At 37.5% G+C, this 23801-nt stretch overlaps 1 protein-coding gene across 1 annotated transcript in view; it reads right to left on the minus strand.

The window, feature by feature from the left end:
- The window catches only part of LOC5575967 (aminopeptidase N), a 42558-nt gene extending 22211 nt beyond the window's left edge, over positions 1 to 20347 (minus strand). Inside the window, exon 1 of the mRNA XM_001662276.2 lies at positions 19905 to 20347. The gene's annotated coding sequence lies outside the window, so the exon portion shown is untranslated. The remainder of the gene's footprint in view (positions 1 to 19904) is intronic.
- Between the last annotated feature and the right edge of the window lie 3454 nt (positions 20348 to 23801).

Here is a 23801-nt window from a genome sequence, read left to right on the forward strand (position 1 = left end):
ATTTGGCCGAATGCCATTTAGCTGAAGTTTGGCCGAACGCCATTTGGCCGAATGGGTCGTTTGGCCGAATGCCGTTTGGTCGAATTACGAGCAAACAATAATTACTAGAACGCTGATATGTAGGATTCATAAGTGTGGCCCAATAACGGATCAGCTAATTAATTTGATGATTTTGTTGTGACGAGACCAAGGTTGTTAACGTTAATCAACGATAAACGTCGTTAACGTTGATTGTGCACTGGATCAACGTCAACGTCGTTGCGTTAATTTTCATGGTTGTTAACGTCAACGTTAACGTGTTTGCGTTCAATCAACGTCAACGATCACCGCTAACCCAAGCGTTGATTTTATGTTTCGAAAAGGTTCACAGAGAATGTGTCCAAAAATCAATAAAAAACACGTTTCTATGCTGATACCCCGTATCCATGGAAATTTGATTAAAAAAAATCTAAGTTCACAGTGCAGGCACCCAACAGTCAACTTCTTTGAACGTCAGTTTGTGATTGCTTGGAAGAACTTTTACAAATTGCAAAGATTTTCCTAGCAGCCATTTTATGACCTCTCGCCGTTCCAGCAACCCACAACATTTAGCTGAAACCGTTACCAGGGAGCGGCTTCTTAAACAGGCCAGGGGGATACCGGATAGTCATTTACGTTGCAAACTTCCTCGCTGACCAATCGATCAAATTTTCAGTGCCGAGCACTTTTCGGTTCTCTAAACAGTTAGTATTAGCATTAGCATTAGCATTAAGCATTTCGCACAAATTCGTAGGTGGTACAGTCCTAGACGATTGTATGAGGGTTGCCTCCTTCCCGTCCGTTACCAAAGTCAGAAATTTGGGACTAACCTCTAACTCTTAGACAAGTTTGACACATCCTCCAATAATCGAGAGCTGTCCTGGCCACGTCTTGCGAAAGCTGGGGAATGGGAAAGGATGATTGATTGAACACCTACTACTAATAAAGATCATTGGAAAGGAACACAGAGTTGTGACTCCAGAACTGGTTTGTTGACAAATGTTTATTTGCTTATTTTTTGCGCACGCGTTATTATTTTTGACAGCGCGCATGAACATAGTTCTCGTTATCTGGAATCGAATCGCGAATATGATTTTATAGATTCTGAATATCGTGATATCAGAGTCATGGTATAGGAAGCGTTACGGAACAAGTCCCGGTAGCCTTTCTGTTTCCTAGATTGTGCCTATCAGCCAGTGCAGACAAATGGCCGGTTTCGCTGGGCCCATTTTATAAGCTGTTCTATTGGTCTTGATCGGTTGAATTATATGTTTAAATTCCTTCAAAATGAGGGCTAGTTGATTCCCATCGTCTGTATAACTAACATAGACATTTCCTGTATTGTCCTTACCCTCATTTCTTCCGTTATCAGTTCCATTCGGGTGTTCATCGAAGTATAGTTTCCACCTTTCAATCACTTCGCGTTCGTCCGTCCAGATACGTTCATCCTTATCCCGATACACGTCTACTCGTGTTGTGGCACGAGGCTTTTGCAATATGCATTAAGCTTGTGGTAGAACATCCACATTTTTTGAGATGTCTATAGGACTCAATGCACAAAATGCATTTTATCATGAAACTAAGCGCATTCGTGGGAATCGTCAAACGTATTTACCATTTATAAAATGATGATAGGTTTTTGATAGTGAGTTCAACTTGGGCCAGAACACTTACACTTTGCTTCCTGCCTTGGCATTGAACTTGCAAATAACAACCAAACGGTGGCTATAGCACCTAGATTAGTACTTAGAATTCATTTCAGATCAACCGCAAAGCCAATCAAATCAAGATTGTAAATCTCGCGGTTAACCCATAAAAAACCGGTACTAATACTGTCGTTGCGACAACTGCACGTACAAGTGACAATGTTAATCCACTAATGGTCATTGATGTCGCATCTTAAGATTAGTTACGATGGCAACGTTGTGACTAGCATATCTAATTTTATTTACTTGTCCATAGGTACATATGCGACTGAGTCACATGATGTGAGAGCTATCGCAAGTTCGATGGGGCCTATACGGAGCCTTGACATCGTTGCATCTTGTTTCGATTGGAGCACTATTTACAAACAAACCATATCGGGCAAAAGCATTTAACCCTCTCTTCCCCCTATCAGCCAGAGTGTGCATCGAAGAAGACGAAGCCGAATCCAATGCCGAACGAGAGGTGTAATTTGTTTCACTTAAACCGTTTATCCATAAGGTGCCGGCATTCGTTTATCTTAATTAATTCAGCAGCTCTACACGCTGTTTTATTTTCGTTGAAAGTGTAAATTTACCTCTTCCATCCATGGGCATCGGCCTGCATCGGCACCCCCACGAGGCGGAGAATCTAGTTCCCCCAGCTGCACAGTGGTTGGTTTGGTTGGTTTGACTTTATAAACGAGATTTTTAGCCCTGGGCTAGTTCATCTCGGGACCAACGGCTTTGCTTCCCTTCCGAAGGAAGTCGTCACTATAACTTTTTACGTCATAAGTGACTATGTCGGGGATGGGATTCGATCCCAGGTCCTCGGCGTGAGAGGCGAGTGTTCTAACCACTACACCAGGTCCGTCCCCCTACACAGTGGGAAAAAAAAACTACTATTAACACACTACTGATAAAAGTTCAAGTTTTGAGCATTTTTTTTGCACAGTGGGAAAAATGCTCAAAACTTGAACTTTTATGAGTAGTGTGTTAATAGTAGTTTACGGAACAAGTTGCAGAATGATAATTTTTACAGCACGAGTCGCAAATTTATCCTACGAGGCTTGCCGAGTAGGATAATCACGACAAGTGCTGTAAAAATCGAGTTCTGCAACGAGTTACGTACAACATTTTTTGCAATTTCGTAGAAGACCACATGAGGGTATCAGAAATTATATCAGAATGCATTCACCTTTGTTTTACAATTTCTTAAAAATGGTTGTGTAATGATTCATTACACAACTCAAAACAGTTGCGTAATGAAAAAGCGTTGCGTAATGAGTCATTACAGCACTGGTTTCAGTTAGGTAATGACTATTCTCGCACTCCATACTTCAGTGCAGGAAAGTAGGCCGTTTCATGACAGATTGGCATGATGAAAAACAGCCTATTAAGATGAGAAATTGCAAAAAAGGTTTTTTTTATTCGCACATGACCAGAAAATTTAGTTATTTAAATTAAATTAAATTTAAATTTATGATAAAATCTTGTTTTTATCAATAACACGATAGAGCGTGTTCTTGCTACTACTTTGGCATAAATAGCGGCTATATCATATTAAAACTCTAAATTAAAAAAAAGGTGTACATTTGAACCTTGACACTATTGATAATGTTTTACGTTCACTTTGTCGACAGAAAACGCCACAGGGCAGTGATGCATTTTGAACTGAACGCGAGCCAAAAATGAACGGAGCGCGTTCAAATTTTGAACGAGAACGCAGTAAACATTGAACTCTCGAGCCAGAGCCTGTCGTTGCTCTCGAACGGCCCGTTCAGAATGCAATGCATTACAACCGTAATCAAAGCATGGGTTTAGGTTTATAACTGGAAAATATTTCATAAACTGATGGTAAGTTACATTTAATTATAATAAGCATAGCATTTCTAGCTTTGAGCAGCTTCAAAACAACTTTGGCACGTTTAGATGCCGTGAAATCTGTCAAAACCATCTGCGTTCAATTTTCTGCCCTCTAGCGTTCAAATTTTTGAACTGAACAATGAGCAAGCCTACTTGATCACTCCGTTCAAAACATTGAACTAGAACGCGAACTGAACGCATCACTGCCACAGGGGTTCATTTTTTAACACCGGGGTTGTTCCTATCAGACATGTTGGAAAGGACACGCAAAACAAAATACATCCAAAATTTAAGTTTAACAAAGAAATGTGACAAAATTCCTAAAACCTGAAAAAAGTTTTTTTTTTGGCTGTTAAAGTATTTAAAAATTGAGTGAACATGTGTTACTGGCGTCAACTTAAGCGTTTGATACTAAACAACGATTTTCAAACATAGTGTCTTCCGCAAAGTTGTAGATTAATTAAATAGGGTCCTAGAGCCCTGTCCCAATTTTGTACCGACCGCTTAAGTTTAGGCCAGAAACACATGTTTACTAGATTAATTAATTCACAACGCGTGGTAATTGGATTACCGAACATCTCTATAATGTTTCAAAACATTTTTACTGAATTTTTAAATGATTTTCGTTGGTTTAAGTCTAAAAAACATGTTTTTCTGTTTTCTGTTTTCCTTTCAAAATGTCAGATAGGAACAACCCCCGTGTTGAAACTAAAACCTCTGTGGCATTTTTTTTTTCGAAAAAGTGAACGTCAAACATGATCAAAGGTGTCATAGTTCATATTTGGAACCATTTTTGAAATTTAAATTTAAATACGTTGAAGTCATTATTTAAGCTGGAAAAAATGCTAAAGTAGTTGCAAGAATGTGCTCTTTTGTATTAATAAATAAAAACAAAAATTCATTGAAAATTTTAGGACCCAATTCGTCACTGTGCGCTGAGCGAGTAACGACTTACACGCTCAACTTCGTTTACACATTAGAAGTTGAAATCCCTCACGACGCCGGAAATAGTAGTTTACGGAACATGTTGCGGAATGTTGATTTTTACAGCACGAGTCGTAAATTTATCCTACGAGGCTTGCCGAGTAGGATAATTACGACGAGTGCTGTAATAAATCGAGTTCTGCAACGAGTTACGTACACTGAGGCAAAAATCTCGCATGATTTTCATAAGATCACACTAATGAACGCGTTTTTTATTATTTTTGTGTATTTCATTCGACGATATTGAGATTCATAAGACAAGTGTAATTTTTTCATAACAATCATTGTCAATGTCATAAGACCGCTTATGAACCCCATTGCTCATCACTGTGAAGAACCACTTGAGGCAAATTTTCTCGGTACAGCCATTTCCCATTTCACTATCAGAAATTCAATATGTATGTATGTATGTATGTAGGTAGCCACCAATCCTTGCTTAAGTCTTGCTCTGCATGCGGCTCCACTCAACAGTAAGGTCAAATTTTATTACCAATCTGCATTCAACATATCGCTGTATGAAGGGCCAAAAGGGGGGTGGCGGACCCGTAAGTAGAAATACTTACGCGAAACCCGCGGGAAATAGAGAATCTCCTTCCAGCCATATGATCCAACATATTGAGTATTAGAATTTGCAATACTTGTCGAGCTTTGCACGGAAAGGTTTGTTAGAAAAAGGGCGCGTCAAATCTTTTACAACTGTTGGAGAGAAAAGTACTAGATGCGAACGACTAACACTTTTCCTCCTGACTCCGATTGGCACTCCACTTCATTGTCCAGTTGTAAATTCAATGATGCCCTGATGCTCCCTCCCTCCCCAAAACATGATAAATTCAACATAACAATCATTTAATTGAATCATATAACATTCGATATTGGGAGGGTGCATCAGGGCATCATTGAAGTTACAGCTGGACAATGGAGTGGAGTGCCAGCTGGAGTCAAGGGTTGAAGTAACCGTAACATCCTTGTAGATGGGTTCTTCTATCCCAACAGTTGTAATGGATTTGACGCGCCCTTCTTATAACAAACCATCCCGTAGATAACTTGACAGATATTGCAAATTTCGTTATACTTTCCGTTGAATCATAATCATATTTGGAAGGAGATTCTCTTTTTCCCGCGGGTTTCGCGTAAGTGCCTCTGCTTACGGGTCCGCCACACCCCATTTTGGCCCTTCATACAATGGTATGTTGAATTCAGATTGATAATGAAAATTGACTGTACTGATACTGTGGAACCGCATGCAGAGCAATACTCAAGCTAGGATGGTGGCTACCTACATACATACACATTGTGTAGCGTTGTACTATATCTAATAACAGATAATTTTCATTCCTTATAGCTACTAATCCAGTGGAGGTGCACGAATTACTTATTTATAATTGGTTTGTTATACTAATTATTGGCATAATTTCCAGAAGCATCATGGAGTCATCGGAGATACTAATATAATCACTGCTATTAATATTTCAGCATGTCGTTCTATTCCGAAAATTGTAATTCGTCCTTATTTTAGAGACTACCTAATGAGGTTCAATTCATCACATTTAAACATGGAAATTCTGAAACATCTATATTCATATCATATACAACTATAAATTCCATTTTATATATTTTATTATAATTATTTCATTTGTTATATGCTGTTATATGCATCAGAGAAGTCAAAGATGGACGATGTAGTAGGGTGTCAGCCGGAGTCTAGGGGAATGTGCCGTAACATCCTTGCACTACATGCTGCTACAATGACCTTAATGTAATTGTCCTTGTTTACTACAGTAGGCTACAGCGAATGAAACGAAGCGTCTGATGTAATATTATTTTGTTTGTCCTCCCTAAACATATGGAAGCTGGAATTTTGTTTTTGATGTATCCGGAAACTTTATTAACAAATCACTGATTTTTTATTTTTATTCAAATTATTTGTTTATTTGTATCATTCTTCCCTCGACCAGCCTAATTTCATCAGTAGGACAAATAATCCAAAGAAAAATATATGTCGACCGATATAATACTGCATGCATTCAGATGCTGTCTCAATGCGTCATATTTTATTGTTACTACCATTTTATTTTCATATTTTATTATCATATTATTATATATATATATATATATATATATATATATATATATATATATATATATATATATATATATATATATATATATATATATATATATATATATATATATATTATAATCTGTTCTACTATATAACATATCAATATAATTGAATTTATCATTTCACTATCAGAAATTCAATATGGCTTCCGAAATGGACGTGTTTGCTGATTTGTCGCTGGCTGACTCCGTTTCTAATGCATCAAAGGGTAAATATTTTCTATTTATCATCAATTCCGCTGTAACTTACACTTTCTTTCGATCAGATTAAGGAATTGGATCCAAACAATAAGATTTTTGAATGAAAATTCAAAACAATTTGTATGACGCGTAAGAAATCACAAACCCCCCTCATCCATTAATCCGCCCCTAACGTAAACCAGCACTAATTCAGGCGTTCATCACAACTTTTCTCAATAATGTTTCGCTGCTATGATATACTTCTTCGCGTTCAAAATAATAATTCTTATGCTTACAGTAAAGTGCTTTAATCGAATTGTGGCATGACAAAATGGATGAAAATTTGATTTTCCCGAGTTGGTTAACCTATTTTTTATCGCGGATTAGTATTATTCATTCATTGAAATTTATAATCTAAAGCTCAAATTACACAAGACAGTCTTATGGAACCAAGAGTGGATCAGAACGTAATTCATAAGACTATCTTTGGATTTTGTTATCAAGTCAATGCTGGTTCATAAGATCATCTTACGAAATTCCTTCGAGGTGTATTATGGAAACAACATCTGCCGAAAACCATAAGATGGTCTTATGAATTTCAAAGATTTTTCTTGTGTCGTAATTCCATAAGCAAATCTTATGACAGTCTTACGTTTGCTTTCCTCAGTGTACAACATTTTTTTGCAATTTCGTAGAAGTCCACTTGAGGGTATCAGAAATTATATCGGAATGCATTCACCATTATTTTACAATTTCTGAAAAATAGTTGTGTTATGATTCATTACGCAACTCAAAACAGTTGCGTAATGAGAAAGTGTTGCGCAACAGCACTGGTTTCAGTTACGTAATGACTATTCCCGCACTGCATACTTCAGTGCAGGAAAGTAGGCCGTTTCATGACAGATTGTCGTGATGAAAACCAGCCTATTACGATGAGAAATTGCAAAAAATCCTTTTTTTACACAATTTTGTAGATTTACCATTTCGCAAAATTGTGTAAAAATACAAAATAATTTTTGAGTGTCATGAAAGACTGCGTAACCAAAGTTAAGCGTGTACCGCCATCAGCTGAGAGCCTGACGACAAACTATCCCGCTAGATAATCATATCGATTAGCGTCGGCCGACTCGATGCTTCGGACGACAATCTCATCAGGTATGCGATCGGTGTAAACTACGTACGCGGACATGCTAATTAAATTTCACCGAGCGTTTCTCGGCCAGAGCGCGTCCTCTCAATGCCGCCCCGGAGTCGTATCGATCCGAACCGGCGCGGCGGAGCCGTTATCTGCTGACAATGAACTCCGGTGCGTACGACCGACGACGAGACGATGATGACGACGATGTCCTTTCCGCGTTGATTGCGATTGATACTAAAACTAATCCTTCCGCAGTAGGCGGTGGTTTGATGTATTTCCGTAAGACGTGATCGAAGGAAGTTTGGATCACAGATAAACAGATGTGTGACAGGAAACGGGCCTTCCTTAGCCTTAGCATACTGAAGGTGTCTGGGTTCGATTCCCGGTCGGTCCAGGGTCTTTTCGTAATGGAAATTTTCTTGACTTCCCTGGGCATAGAGTATCATCGCGCCTGCCACACGATATACGAATGCGAAAATGGCAACTTTTGACAACGAAAGCTCTTAGTTAATAACTGTGCAAGTGCTCATAAGAACACTAGTCTCCCAAGGGGGCTCAGTCCTAGTGAGGACGTAATGCCAGGAAGAAGAAGACATGTCTGAAACGCGTTCTGTATTTTGCTATAATTTTAATAGAATTTGCTATTTTATATTTATTTGATTAGAATTTTCGTTATTATAAATACTAACGGTATATCTTTTATAACAACTGGTGATATAATAAAATCGTACCAGAGGAACACATTCTGTTATAATCTTGAATCTTCTATCTGGTCGGGGACTCCTCTAAGGAATCCTCCAGGAATATCTATACAGGAACTTATCCAGAGATTGCTCCAAAGCTTTCTCCAAGCTACAGTACGACGATTTCTTCAAGGATTATTCAAGATATTTCTCCAGAATTTCCTCTGGTAATTTTCTCGAGATTCTTCTAGGAATAATTCCTGAGATTTCTTCGAGAAATAACTTCATGAAGTCCTATAGGGACTCCTCAAGAGTTTCCTTTAAGAATTCTCTACAATTCTGCTACATTAATTATTCTAAGGATTTTTTCATGCAATCTTCCAGGGATTCCCCTTAAAAGTTCAAAAGGGATTCGTTCCGGACTTTCAAAAACTCCTCAGGGGAATTCTTCGAGAATTCCGCTAGAAATTCCTACAGAGATTCGCCCATGAATTTATTCAGGTATTTCATCAGAATAAATATCAATTCATCCAGAATTTCATCTGCGATTTCTTTGAAGATTCCTCTAGGAACTCCTTTCCTAAAAACGTTTTTTGAAAAAAAAAAAAAAAAATCCTAAGTAAGTTCCTGAAGGGATTTCTGGAGTATGGAGAAACCTTTTGTTTATACCTCCGCGTGAATGCTTCCAGTGGACGGTTTGTCCTCTGAAGGAAGCACCACACCAGACAACGAAATAGCATGCAACGCCCAATTTCACAGTAGAAACACGTTCCTGTCGAAAAGTTTTCCAGACTGAAGCGAGAATCGAACCCGCATTCTTCGGTCGATGCGGCTAAATGCTGTGCAACTCTAGAAAATTGAGGAATCCTCGGTTAAATTCTTGAAATAATTCCTCAAGAAATTCTTGCAGGAGCCTATTGAAGAATTCCTGATGAAATCTGTGAAGAAGTTGCTGAAAAAATCCCTAGAGCATCAAATATGCTTTTTGGTTACGCAGTCTTTATTTTAACAAAGGTTTTTTTTTATAATCAAAACTGCCTAGACGAAAAGCATACCGTCAGACGGGGCTACTTTTGATTCCGGGGGCTTCTTTGGACACTCACGTTTTTGATTTATTGGCATCATATATATTAATCTGCGCTATTTTGTGTCTTCAGCACTTTTATTAACCAATATATGTTCTACAACCAGACAAGAAATTTTTTTTGGAACAACATCAACAATAACAGCATAAACAAGAAAATGTATTAAAAAGTTCCGAACACATATTCCCAAGGCACAAAACATTTGCTATGTAAACATTGTTCGAATTTTCCACATATCGTGGAAAGTAATTGGGAGCGCCACAAAACTATCGAATCATCATGTTTCAAAGAAATTTGTGATGTATAAAATTGTTGTTTTGCAAAAATAATTGATCAAAGGTCTTAACTTTACTACTCTTTTTGTATAAAAGTGTTGGTTTGTATATTTTACAACACAAAATAAAAATAAACCAAGGATTCGGAAAAGTTAATAGTCATAACACTGTATATATTAATACGTATAAATAGTAAACTCATAACATATTTTAAAAAAAATAATTCTCGTTCATATTTTACATGAATCTGTAGTACAAAGCAATGGCATCTTTCATCTGCTAAAAATAAACTACCCTTAAGCCATCTCAAAACTATTGAGAACCAAAATACTTCTAACAAAAGCAAAATTTTAATTGTTTACGATCTTGCGAAACATTTTTCTTGTACTTCATGCATTGTAATTTAAATAAAAATTACTTTTTTAGTTACAGCAATAAATGCGATCCTTCTATATATCATTAATATAACATTAAGAATAAGAACGAATGTTAATCATTATTATTCAGACCTTATAATAGTCACAGTACTTGGTAGTTGCATAATTCGTTTGTATCCACTAAAACAATTAAGCGTTCGTAGCTGACAGTTTCATTTTAAAGGAAGTAAACTTGAAATTTCTTACTGGAAATTAAAAACTATGCATAGCATGTTTTTCGGAAAAGCGTTATATAGGTATGTATATTCTTACGCATTTTACAATTTTCCTAATTATGTTTATCAACAAAAAATATTGTTGAACGATATCATAATAGACAAAAATCTATAGAATTTGTTAAAAATTCATACGAAATAATCATTCTATTATCAAATCGTATTGCTTTCTTAACCCTTTGGGGCCGGCGCGGTCATATATGACCGCAGTACAAAAAAGGCTGTAAAAAAAGAACCAATGAACAAATGTATATACTGTCTTCGGCAAAGTTGTCCCAAATATACACTTTTATCAGAGAAAAATATGAAGTATATGCCTTTATGACCTAATACACAACCTAGAACATCCTGAACATCCTGAAAATTGAACTATAAGTACATACGAAGCGTGAAATGCTGTTTGTGAACATAAATGATGTTCAGGCTAGATAATAAAGAATTACTCTTTCAACGAAAACACTATTTCACTTGCTTTGCTATGTCCTGGGATGTTCTATGACGTCCAAACTGTCCTGAAGCACACTCTTTGAAATCTACAACCGTAACAGTAACTGTTTGGGTTAGAAACAATAACATTACAAATTCAAATAGAATCTACCAACCTCTGAGAATCTCAAGAGCTATTTCAAGGAACGTTTGGGATATTCCAGGCCCTCCAAATTACCCTTGAGTTCAGAACTTCAGGTCTACACTTGTTCCAGTAGTTATTTTCGCTAAACTGAGTGAAGTTATACAATCTACAATGTTTACTGAACCTTGTTACGGATCAAAAGGCTACTTCAAAAAATGTTTGAGGTATTCCAGGCCCTCCAAATTACCCTGGAAATCTGAATTTCATGCCTACATTTATGCCAATAGTATTTCTTGCTAAACTGGGTGAAGTTATATAATCTACTATGTTGACTGAACCTTCTCATGGATCAATATGCTGTTTCAAGGAACGATTGAGGTATGGCAGATCCTTCAAAATTTCCCCAGGACTTCAGAACTTCAGGTCTACTATTTTTCCAGTAATATTTCCTTCTAAACTGAGTGAAGTTATATAATCTACCATGTCCACTGAACCTTCTCACAACCAATTGGCTATTTCAAGGAACGTTGGTGATATTCCAGGCCCTTCAATTTACCCTGGAGTTCAGAACTTCAGGTCTACCCTTGTTCCAGTAACTTTTCTCGCTAAAATGATCAAAGTTTTCCCTTTGGGGCTGGCACGGTCATTTATTACCGCAGTCGGAAAATGGCTGTATAAAAAGAACCAATGAATAAAATTTTCTGTCTTCGGAAAAGTCCTTGCAAATATACTTCCCTGTCAGGGAAAAATTTTAGGTGTATGCCTTAATGTCCTACTTGGCAACCTAGAACATCCTGAACATGCAGAAGTCTGACAAATAGAATAATTAGTATAAAAGTAGCTTAAAATGCCTTTTTTAAATACAATTGATGTTCGTACTTGGTAATACATACCTATTATGTCAAGAAAAACGCTGCTTCACATGCCTTTTCATGTCCTGGGATATTCTACGACATTCAGACTATCCCGAAGCTCAATTCTCGAAATTTACAGCAGTAGTTGATTGCGCTAGAAATAATCAGCGATGCCAGATTTCTTTGGAAATCATTCCGTAGACGAAAACTGATAAGCGGGGGGAGAGATCCCCGGCATTGCAATTCCGTAGATTTCCGTTGGAAAAATCCGTAAATTACCGTAGAATAATGAGAATTTCCGTAGCTTTCTGTAGAAAATATACATTTTCCGTAGAATTATCTTACGGATCCGTAGAAAGTGCTCAATTCCGTAGATCTACGGAAATTTCCGTAGATCTGGCAAAGCTGCAAATAATAATATTTTCAACTCAAACGGAATCTATTGACCTCTGAGAATCTCAAAAGCTTTTCCAAACTATCCTGGAGCTCAGAACTTCAAATCTGCCCTTGTGGCAGTGTTTTTTTTTTCGCTAAATAGAGTTCAGTTATATAATCTACCAGGTTATATAGGGCCCCCATAGCCGAAGCTGTAAAGACGCGGGTATTCATCATGACCATGCTGAGGGTTCCGGGTTCGATTCCCGGTCGGTCCAGGATCTTTTCGTAATGAAAATATTCTTGACTGCCTTGGGCATAGAGTAAAGGGTGTCCACGATGAAATTGCCACACACAAAATTGATTCGCAAAATTCGAGTTTTCATCCGATTGCCATCAAAACTTCAGGGATTGAGAAATAACTATTAAACTTCATTTTACCATTTTACTCGTATCTTATTTACAGTCCATACGTAAATGCCCGCACCTTGCCCTCAACCCCGGCCATGAGATTCTGCACAATCTGTGACCTAGGACACGATAAACGGACAAGTGTACATGAAAGAGTGCCTCCAGAGTCTTGACTTCTTTGGGCACAGAGTATGGGCGCATGCCTGCCACACGATATATCCATGCAAAAAAGTCATTAGCTGAGAAAGATCTCAGGTAATAAATGTGGAAGTGCTAAACTAACACTAAGCTGAGAAGCCAGCTTCATCCCAGTGGGAACGATATGCCAAGAAAAAAGAAGAAGGTTCGTCGACAAACACATATATTCAAAACGTGTTTCTACTCGTTTACGCATTTAGACTCTACTGACGTTTTCACAAATTGTTCTCAAACAAAAGGTGAAAAGGAGGGGGGTTGAAAATAGTATATTTTAACGTGACATAATTTATGGATGCTTCCCAATAGATGTCGCTAATTATGACTGGAAACTTTGTCGAATACACCATGTTTCGGAAGTGCTTCGTTTCGTGGTTATTAATTTATTACCACTAAATCTTGACTCTCATCGCGTTGTAGATCTTATGTACTGAACATCCCGACAAGTTAGATAATCTAGAACATTCGAAATGATCTGATAATATTTGCTGAACACTCAGAAGGTTCAGAATATACGGTTGATTACAGTATGATGAACAAGGTTGTTATTACAAGCATAGACTTCAAGTTATGAACTCAAGAGCAGTTTGGAAGATCTAGCACCTCCCAAAAAATATGTGTCATCATTTCTTGTTATGTTTAGCATTTTGAGCACCAAAACTATTGAAAGGCGTTCAAAAAACTGTATAATACTTCTTGGAAAAAATCAGGCCCCAAAGGGTTAAAGTGTCCAATGTAGCCCCATTTTTGTTTTGAAAGACACATATTTTTCGCTATTCAAGCATTTTTTTTAATTTCTTGATGGATATGCTTCATATTTTGCACATTTGTTACGTATATATACAACTTTGATATATGCATGAATTATCGAAATCTATCCACAATTCTTAGAGATGCAAACCTTCAAAATTGAAGAATGTGTAAATAATGTCAAAAGAAGCCCCGTTTGACGGTATAGCCTTAAAATATGCAGTTGATTGTCTACCAGCTCATCCATGGAACAATTTCTCGAGGAAAGCATTCAGAAATTTTTCTGAAGTAATCCTTTGTGAAATTACCTAAGAAAAAGCTGAAGAAATCTCTGCAGGAATCGCAGTAGAGATTTTACTAAAGAAATCCCTGGATTTGTCTCTGGAGAAACTCCTGAAGGGCTCCTGGAAGAATTCCTGGAGAATCCTTGGAGGTATCCCACGAAGAACCATAGTACAGAATTTGCTGCTGGAATTTGTAGATAAATTTAAAAAAAAAACTCCTGTAGAGATTTTTCTGGAAAAATCCCTGGAATAATTCTTGGAGATATCTCTGGAGGATTCCATGAAGAGATTTTCCAAAAGGAATTAATGTGGAGTATTTACTTGAGGACTTTTTGTAGGGGCTTTCCTAAAATAATCCTTGAAGTAATTCTGAGAATATTTGCTGATTGAATTCCTGCAGGAATTCATAGGAGAATTTCTTAAGGAATTTCTAGAACAACTCTTGGAGGAAAACTCTTTGGAAGCTCAAAGCGAGTCCCTGCAGAAATTCCTGGGGAATCCCTAGAGGGTTATTTGGAGACATCATCAAAATAATTCATTTAGCGATTTTTGTCGTGATAACTCTGGGAGATTTCCTGCAAGAAATTCTTGAGGAATTTGTGAGTTGTGGAACACCTGCAAGAGCTCCTGGTAGAATCCCTGGAGCGATTCGGGGAAGAATCTCGGAAAAAATCTCCGGAATAATTCCTGGATGAATCGTGAGAGACTACTTAGGAATATCTTTTTATGTTTCCGTGGAGGAATCCTCGGAGGAAATTCTGAAGAAATCACAAGAGAAATATCTTGAGTAATCCTTGAAGAAATTGTCCTAGTGTAACTCCTGGAGAAATTGCTGACGAAAACCTTGAGGATATGTAAACCACTAATTGAACTTTAACAATATCTAATAATCCCTCCATCAAAATAAAAAAAGTGTAGCCTTGAAGATATCTCTGCAAGAATCCTTGGATGATTTTTATCATTTATCTTTATTTGAGTGGCTTTTCGCTCTTGGCGAGTTCGCCACCAATCCTTGGATTATTTTCTAGAGGAATCTCTGAAGGAATACCAGAAGAAATCGCTTGAAAAATCTTTGGAGAAATTCCCAAGCTTTCTTGAAAAAGTTCCTGAAAGAGATCTTGGAGGATTTTTGGGAGAAATTCTTGGAAGAATCCCAGTAAAAATTTTACTGTAGAAATCTATGAAGGAATCACTAGGGACATTCCAGCAGGAATTCCTTGCGATGTTTGTAGAGGAATCCCTGTGAATATTTTTTCGCAGGAATCCTTGAATGAATCCCTGGAGGAATTGCTAATATATTTCTGAAGCCCTATCGTAACCGGTCTAAAATGTATCAAGACGAATACAAATTCTGCCTGGTTCTTCTGGCAAAAGCCCTAGCGAAAATTTCTTCGCTGCTGTAAGGATTACTGTACAGATTATCCCTGAAGGAATTGTCGAAACAAATTTTTGGAGAATTCTCTGGATGAGTCTCTGGAGATGTTTGGAGTGGAATGATGGTCTGAAAATGTCCACATCACACCCTAGCGGAATCGGTTTCAGAATACTCCGAATAAATACGGCCAATTCTTGGTGCTCTTGTAAATCGGAAAAACCATGAAATTTGAACCGTCGTTATATACATGTGTATGAACCGCTGAATATGATATGCACCCGTTCCTTTTGAAACGTGTTGCAGACTCCCTTGTGCCCAGAATGGCCATACTCATAAAAATTTTCAGGGTTCCTTTATAGAGTTCCATATCTTTCATATAAAGCTTAAAGAACGAAAATCGTTTGATTTTTGAGAGCGTTTCAAAATCATTGGTCATTTTTGACCCTTAAGGTGAAGATGCATCGAAGTCAAACCTCAGATTTTCAAGAATACAAATCTAGAGGATCAGGCAACCATTTGTGCTGAAAATTTTACTCATTGGTCACCACCCGCGAGTGACCAGTGAGTTAAATTTTCAGCACAAAAACGGTTCTCTAGAATTGTGTAATTTGAAATTCGAGGTTTGGCTTCGATGCATCTGGTTCCGGGTCATTTGGCCAAATGCCATTTGGCCGAATGCCGTTTGGCCGAACGCCATTTGGCCGAAAGGGTCATTTGGCCGAACGCCATTTGACCGAATGCCGTTTGGCCGAAATTGAAAACCGAAGTGAACTACAGTTAGCATGGATTTATAATGCATTTCAAAGAACTTACTCAGCTTTCATAGAAAAGGATACATCACCATTGATATACATAAGCTTTTTAGTGTTAGTTGAAGAAACAGACAGAGCTGAAAGAAGAACATCCTAAATGCAGGCAGTTGTTCAATTCTATGCTAGCGTTAATAGCCACCAGCAGATGTTTTGGCATCGCGTTTGTAGTTAGTTTTTGACAGTAACTAAAACAGTTTAAAATTTATTCGTCCTTCTGCTGGATTGGCTTGCTTCGATCCCTCATAGTCATAGTTCTTACCACGGCACAAAAATTAACAAGACAGGCTCTTTACTGATGTAAATATCAAGTTTGATTGTGAGCATGTGACCATCGTACCATATACCTTCCGGAGCACTAGATCATTTTTATCGCAAATTTGTTTAAGTTGGATAGGAAAGACGTCGTCGAGTAGCTGTCAGTTTTCGGAATATATCATCTTCTTAATATAGTACACCGTGAGTTCTGACATCTACAATTCTTGGCTTCTTCTTTTCACAACGGAGAAACAGTGTGCTTCTTTGACGTTAGTGTTCACCGTGTCGTTTATTGCTATACCGTCAGACGGGGCTACTTTTGATTCCGGGGGCTACTTTGGACACTCACGTTTTGGATTTATTTCCAGCATAAATATTAATCTGAGCCATTTTGTGTCTTCAGCACTTTTACTAATCAATTTATGTTCAACAATCAGGCATGAATATTTTTTGGAACAACATCAACAATAACAGGATAAATAAGAAAATATATCAAAAAAGTCCAAACAAATATTCACAAGCTACAAAACATTTGCTATGTAAACATTGTTTGAATTTTCCACATATCGTGGAAAGTTGTTGGGAACATCACAAAACTATCGAATCGGCATGATTCAAAGAAATTTGTGATAAATTTATGTTGAAAAATGTTTTTTTAGAAAAATGAATGATCAAATGTCTTAATTTTACGACGCATATTTAATTATAAAGTGTTGGTTTCTTTATTTTACAACACAATAAAAAATAAACAAAGGATTAAGAAAAGTTAATAATTGTAAAACATATATATTTCAACTCGTATAAACAGTAAACTCACATCATAATCCTTAAAAAAATATTGTTCAGTCATATTTTACATTAATCTGCTATAAAAAGCAATGGCATCCTTCAACTGCTAAAATAAACTACTCTTACGCCATCTCAAAACTATTAGGAGCCAAAATGCATCTAACAAAAGCAAACTTTTATTGTTTATGATCTTGTGAATCATTATTCTTATATTTCATGGATTGTATTTGGAATAAAAATTACTTTTAGTTACAGGAATTAATTAGATTCTTCTACATATCGTTTATATAACATTAAGAATCAGAACGAATATTTCTGTACAAAGCTAATTATTCATCGCAGTACTTGGTAGTTACACAATTCGTTTGCATCACCTTGAACAATCAAGCATAAGTCGCTATTAAAAAGGAAGTAAAGTTGACATAGCATCATGCAAACTAAAAATTATGAATAGCATGTTTCTGTGAAAAGTATTGTATAGGTATGTGTAGTTTTTTCAAGCTTTACAATTTTCTAAATTATGTATATTATTGAAAAACATTCGAAAACATCACAATGAACGATAATCAATAGAATCAGTCTGAAATTTACGATGAAAAATCATTTTACTATCAAAACGTATTAATTTCTAAAAGTGTCCAAAGTAGCCCCTTTTTTGTCCTGACGGACACATTTTTTTCGCTATTCAAGCAACTTTTTTATTTATTGATGGATTTGCCTCATATTTTGCACATTGGTTACTTCCAAATACAACTTAAATATACGCAAGAATTATCGAAATCTATTCATTATTCACAGAGCTACAAATCCTCAAATTTGAAGAATGTGGAAATAATGTCAAAAGAAGCCCCGTTTGACGGTACTCAAGTAAAGGTACAGTCTTCAGTTCTCATGTTGTAATCTTAATCTTGGAGGAAAATTACATCTCATCTAAATTAACCCTTGAGCTAAAAAAATTGTTTTGAATAAACCGTATTATAAGCTTTAATTCCAATAACTATAAAAAATATTTCTCTCTTGAAAGAACAGCCTATGATCAAAAGAAGGAAAAATCTCTTATGAAAATTTATACAAGTGCAATACATATAATCATTTAACCAGTACAACTACAAAGAACTGCCGATGATTTGAAGAAGAAAAAATTCCCAATTAAAATATAAGCTTAAATATTGCAGATAGTAATGGAACCAGTATAATTAGAAAGAATAGCCTATGTTTTAAAGAAGGAAAAATTTCTGATGAGATCATTAAAAACACTTGAAACCTTATTACACCGTTGGTAATCCAGTGGCGAATCAATCATCACCTCAGAGTCTTGACGTGAAGTGTGGAGTTCACAACTTGGTCCGGAATTAAAGGATTGATGTTATCATTCTCTTGGAGCTCTTATATTGTGACAAACATGACTTCCCGTCACATCATAAAAATCAACAAATCAATTAGCTTATCATTTATTGGGTCACACTTGTAAATCCTACACATCGGCGTTGTAGCAATTTGATTTTTTTGTTCATGATTCGGCCAAACGGCATTCGGCCAAATGGCCGGACACCGATGCATCTTCACTTTAATGCAATTTGTGTAACTTTTTCTAATGCATTAGGAAGGTGAAATACTTCAACGAGCCCTTACCATCATTCCATTAACCATTAAGTAACATTAAACCGTATAGGCCTGAGTACACATATCTAGTTTCTAAAAGTGGTCAAAGGATCGCCGTTTTCTATCCGACTTGACCCAGTGACCCACCGCAATAACTCTGGCTTATGGAATATTACCGAGTTCCTCCAGCCACTTTTAGAAACAAGAAATGTGGGCCAGTATACTAACATTTTTTTATGAATTCATTTAGTATTCGCTGAGTGGTAAGAGTTTAAGTATTTTTGCTTCCACTCAGGCCTATACGGATTAACAATATTGAACTGTATTGGTTTATGTAGAATTCGTTGAAAAGTGATGGTGCTCTACTGACACCATGAGTGTTAAAGGGTTTAAATCCATAGTTTCATAGAAACCTTGGGATCTGTGGCAAGATGAATCCCAGTTTACTTTGTTGGGAAACTGAATAAAGAACCAGAAGTATCCCAGGAAGCCATGAAGCACTCTATTACCTATAACCCATTTCTTTTAAAAACAACGTCACTAATTAATCGCTCATAGCGTAATTCTCAAACAGATAACTTAATCTATTAATATTTTTTTTCTTGGAACAAGCCACTTTCCACAGCTGTGCAAGAGAACCTTGTACACACAGGTCATGTAAAATACGCTACGCTATTATTATTTCGTATTCATCATTGTTATCAATTTTTGGCACGCTTTCAACGGCTTCACACTGGCCGGCCATCACACAATACAAGCGGATCGATTGTCTCTACTCTGGTGGCACTCTTGTTGTGTCGAATTTAGAATTTATTCACTCTCCTTCCACTCGCCACAATTTCTCCACACAAAAAAAAATCCAAGCCTTCTTCGACCGCCGATAATCTCATTTGGCATTCGCTTCACCACCCATGTCCCATGTGCTGTTTTTTTTTTTCGCTACTCACCGTTTCCAATTTATTCCGAAATGTCAACACCACCGGTAATACTAATTTGCGTCTTCACGGCTCTCTGGGGCGAACCTCGTGGCCCCCTTATAATACTTTGTGTCAACAGCACTCCTCTTTTTTCCCTGTTAACGGTTCCCCAATCACTTAACACCGATTTTGATTCGTGTTTGTCTTTTATATTCTGTCTCGCCCCAACAAGCAAGAACAAACCCCAACCGGCCTGCTGTGATGACCAGTCGCTACTAAGTGCGAGGAAGCCACACCACACCGGCTCCAAACAAGCAACCCGAGCGCCGAAGGTGAATGTGGTTGCCGTCGTCGTCGTGTCGCCCAATGCTAGCGCGGGTTCTTCTGCCGAAAATTGATTTTGAAAAATGGTATTGGACGGACACGAGGGACGAACCGAGCGCGACCGGATCGTAAACAAAACTGTCGCCTCCGAAGAGGACAGGTGAGAAATTTATAGGCGCGCTAGCAAGGGCCTCCCCAGGCCATGGCGCGAATTACCGGCGGCGCGGCGCCTCGGATCGATCTCCATCATGCACGACGATTCTCTGTTTTGCTTTGATGTTCTCTCGCTCGAATTTCTCACGCATGCATCCGTCGCGGTCGTCGTCGTCGTCGTCGTTGTCTGTCCCCGAAGCTTGATGCGGGCAGCAAAGCAGAGGCCGGCTCTCGTTCCTTGCTTGCTGATTGGTCGGCGAGATAAGGCTGCCGCTGCTCACCGGGCAGAGCAAACAGTCGTCGCAGCAAGCGACAACGACGACGGCGACGGCGGAGCAATGTCTATCAATTCGAAGCATGCTTTGATCGGTTCGATGACGATTAGTGTGTGATTGATTCCGAGAGGTTCTTGGGTAAACATTGCGCATTTAGAAGTTTGGTTTAGGTTCTCGTGATACAGTGCAATATATTTAGAACCGGATTAATTGTGAAACATTGTAGACACATGTGTCTACAACTGCAGTTGTACGACTGATGGTGAGCGGGAATTTTCCCTGAAAATTTTAATTTCAAATCAATTAGGAAAAGTTTTTCCCGGATCCACCAACTGGCAAGGCCGTTCAAGGAATCATATTGCAGCAAGCGATAGAAAACGTTAGCTGAGATTTATAACACGCATAAACGACACCCAATATATTAATCCACAGTGATTCTCAAGCACCTTCCCGCGGTTAAACCATGTGTAAAAAATTGTTCCGATTGTAAATCTCTTTAGAATCTTTGGAAGAAATTCTTCGAAACTCCAGAAGTTTTCGATAGCGACATCCTAGAGGTTTAGTGTATTTGACAATATGTTATAGAATAATTTGTACTACATTTCTTATAATTCTTTGAAAGACATTTCTCCGAATCTCTAAACGAGATAATTTCGAATTTCTGAAAGACAATACTCCAAATTTCTAGGGAGAAATCCGCTGAACTTTAAGAATAGACTTCTTTGAATCTCTGAAAGAAATTCTTCTAAACCTAAAGAAGGCATTCCTCTGATTCTCTGGAAGAGATGCCTATGAATCTCTAGAAGAGATTCCTTCGAATATCTGGAAGAAATTTCTCTTGATCTCTGGAAGAAATTCCCTCTAATTTCTGAGAGATTCCTTCAAATCTCAGGGAGAGATTCATTGGAATCTCTGAGAGAAAATCCTTCAAACCTCTGGAAGATTCCATCGAACATCTGAAATAGCTTCCCTCGAATCTATGGAAGAGATTCCCTCAAATCTCTTGAAAAGATTCCTTCAAATCTCTAGAAGGGATTCCTTAAAATATCTTGAAGAGATTCCCGCAAAACTCTGGAAGAGATTCTTTCGAATCTCTGGAAGAGATTCTTTCGAATCTCTAGAAGAGATTCTTTCGAATCTCTGGAAGAAATTCTATCGAATCTCCGGAAGAGATTCTCTCGAATCTCGGGAAGAGATTCTGTCGAATCTAGGGAAGAGATTCTCTCGAATCTCGGGAAGAGATTCTCTCGAATCTCGGGAAGAGATTCTCTCGAATCTCGGGAAGAGATTATCTTCCTAATTTGTGGAAGTGATTTTTTTAAATCTTAGGAGGTGATTCGCATGAATCTCTGAGAGAGATTCCTTCGAATCGCCGGAATAGTTTTCTTCAAATCTCTTGAAGAAATTTCTTCGAATCACTGAAAGAGATTTTTTCGAATCTCTGAAAGAAATTCCTTCGAATCTCTGGAATTTATTTTTTCGAATCTCTGGAAGAGACTTCTTCGAATCTCTGAGAGAGATTCTTTCGAATCTTTGTAAGAGATTCCTTCGAATCCCTGTAAGGGATTTCTTTCAATCTCTGGAAGAGATGTTTTCGACTCTCTGGGATAGATTCCTCCGAATCTCTGGGAGAGATTCCCTTGAATCTCTTGGAAAAAATCTTTCAAATCTCTGGGAGATGTTTCTTCGAATCTCTGAGATACCTTTGAATCTTTAAAAATAATTTCTTCTAATGTCTGGAAGGAATTCTATCGAAGTTTTGGAAGAGATTCCGTCGAACCTCTTGAAGAGATTCCTTCGAATCTCTGGAAGGGATTCCCTTGAATCTTTGGAAGGGATTCCTTCGAATTTTTGGAAAGAATTCCTTTGAAACAAGGGAAAGGATTCCATCAAATCTCCGGAAGACATTTCGAATCTCTGGAAAAGATTACTTTTCGAATATCTGGAAGAGATTCCTTCGAATCTCTGGAAAGGATTCCCTCGAATCTGTGGAAGGGATTTCTTCGAATTTTTGGAAGAGATTATTTCTTATTTCTAGGAGAGATTCCTTCGAATAGAGATTCGATATACGATATATTCATTTCATCACATCTCTGACAAAATTCCTTCAAATCTCTGGAAAAATTTCTTCAAATCTTTGAAAGATACTTCTTCAAAACACTGAAAGAGATTCTTTTGATGCTCTAAAAGAGATTCCTTTGAATCTCTGGAAGAGTTTCTTTCGAATCTCTGGATGAGATATTTTCGAATCTATGGAAGAGATTCCTTTGAATCTCTGGAAGAGACTCCTTCGAATCTCTGAAAGGAATTCGTTTTGGAAGAGATTTCTTCGAACCTATGGCAGAGAATTCTTTGAATCTCTGGAAGAGATTTTTGTTAATACCTGGAAGAAACTAATCCTAATCTCTAGACAAGTTTCCTCCGAATCTTAGAAAGAGTTTCCTTCGTTTCTCTAGAAAAAAAAATTGCTTGGAATCTCTGAAATCCTTCTGGAAGAGATGTTTACGAATCTCTGGAAGAGATTCCTTCACATCTCGTAGAGATTCCTTCGAATCCCTAGGGAGATTCGAAAGCTCTTGAAGAATTCCATGAAATCTCTGGAAGAAACTTCTTCAAGTCTCTGAAAAATAATCTTTTAAATGTATAGAAGAGATACCCTCGAATCTCTGGAAGAGATTCTACAGAGAATTAATAGAAGAGATTTCTTCGAATCTCTGGGAGAAACTCTTTGAATCTCTGGAAGAAATTGCTTCGAATCTCTAGGAGAGATACCTTCAAATCTCTGGGAGAAATTCCACGGAATCTCTGAAAGAGGTTCCTCCGAATCTCTGGAAGAGATTCCTCCGAAACTCTTGGAGAGATTCGTTCGAATATCCAAGAGACATTCCTTCGAATCTCTGGGAGAGATTTCTTCCAATCTCTGGGAGAGATTTCTTAGAATCTTTGGAAGGATTTCTATGAATCTCATGAAGAGATTCCTTAGAATCGCTGGACGAGATTCTCTCAAATTTTGAGAGAGATTCCTTCGAATTTCTTTAAGAGATTCCTTCAATTCTTAATACTTTCAAGACTTTCTCTCGTAACTTGTCTGTGTTTTCTGTCGATTGTCTGGAATTCCTCCTGGATATATACCAGCTAATCCTGCAAGAACACTGGATTCAGAGATACATCAGGA

Source organism: Aedes aegypti, chromosome 1 (genome assembly GCF_002204515.2).
Source record: "Aedes aegypti strain LVP_AGWG chromosome 1, AaegL5.0 Primary Assembly, whole genome shotgun sequence".
Classification (NCBI taxonomy): domain Eukaryota; kingdom Metazoa; phylum Arthropoda; class Insecta; order Diptera; family Culicidae; genus Aedes; species Aedes aegypti.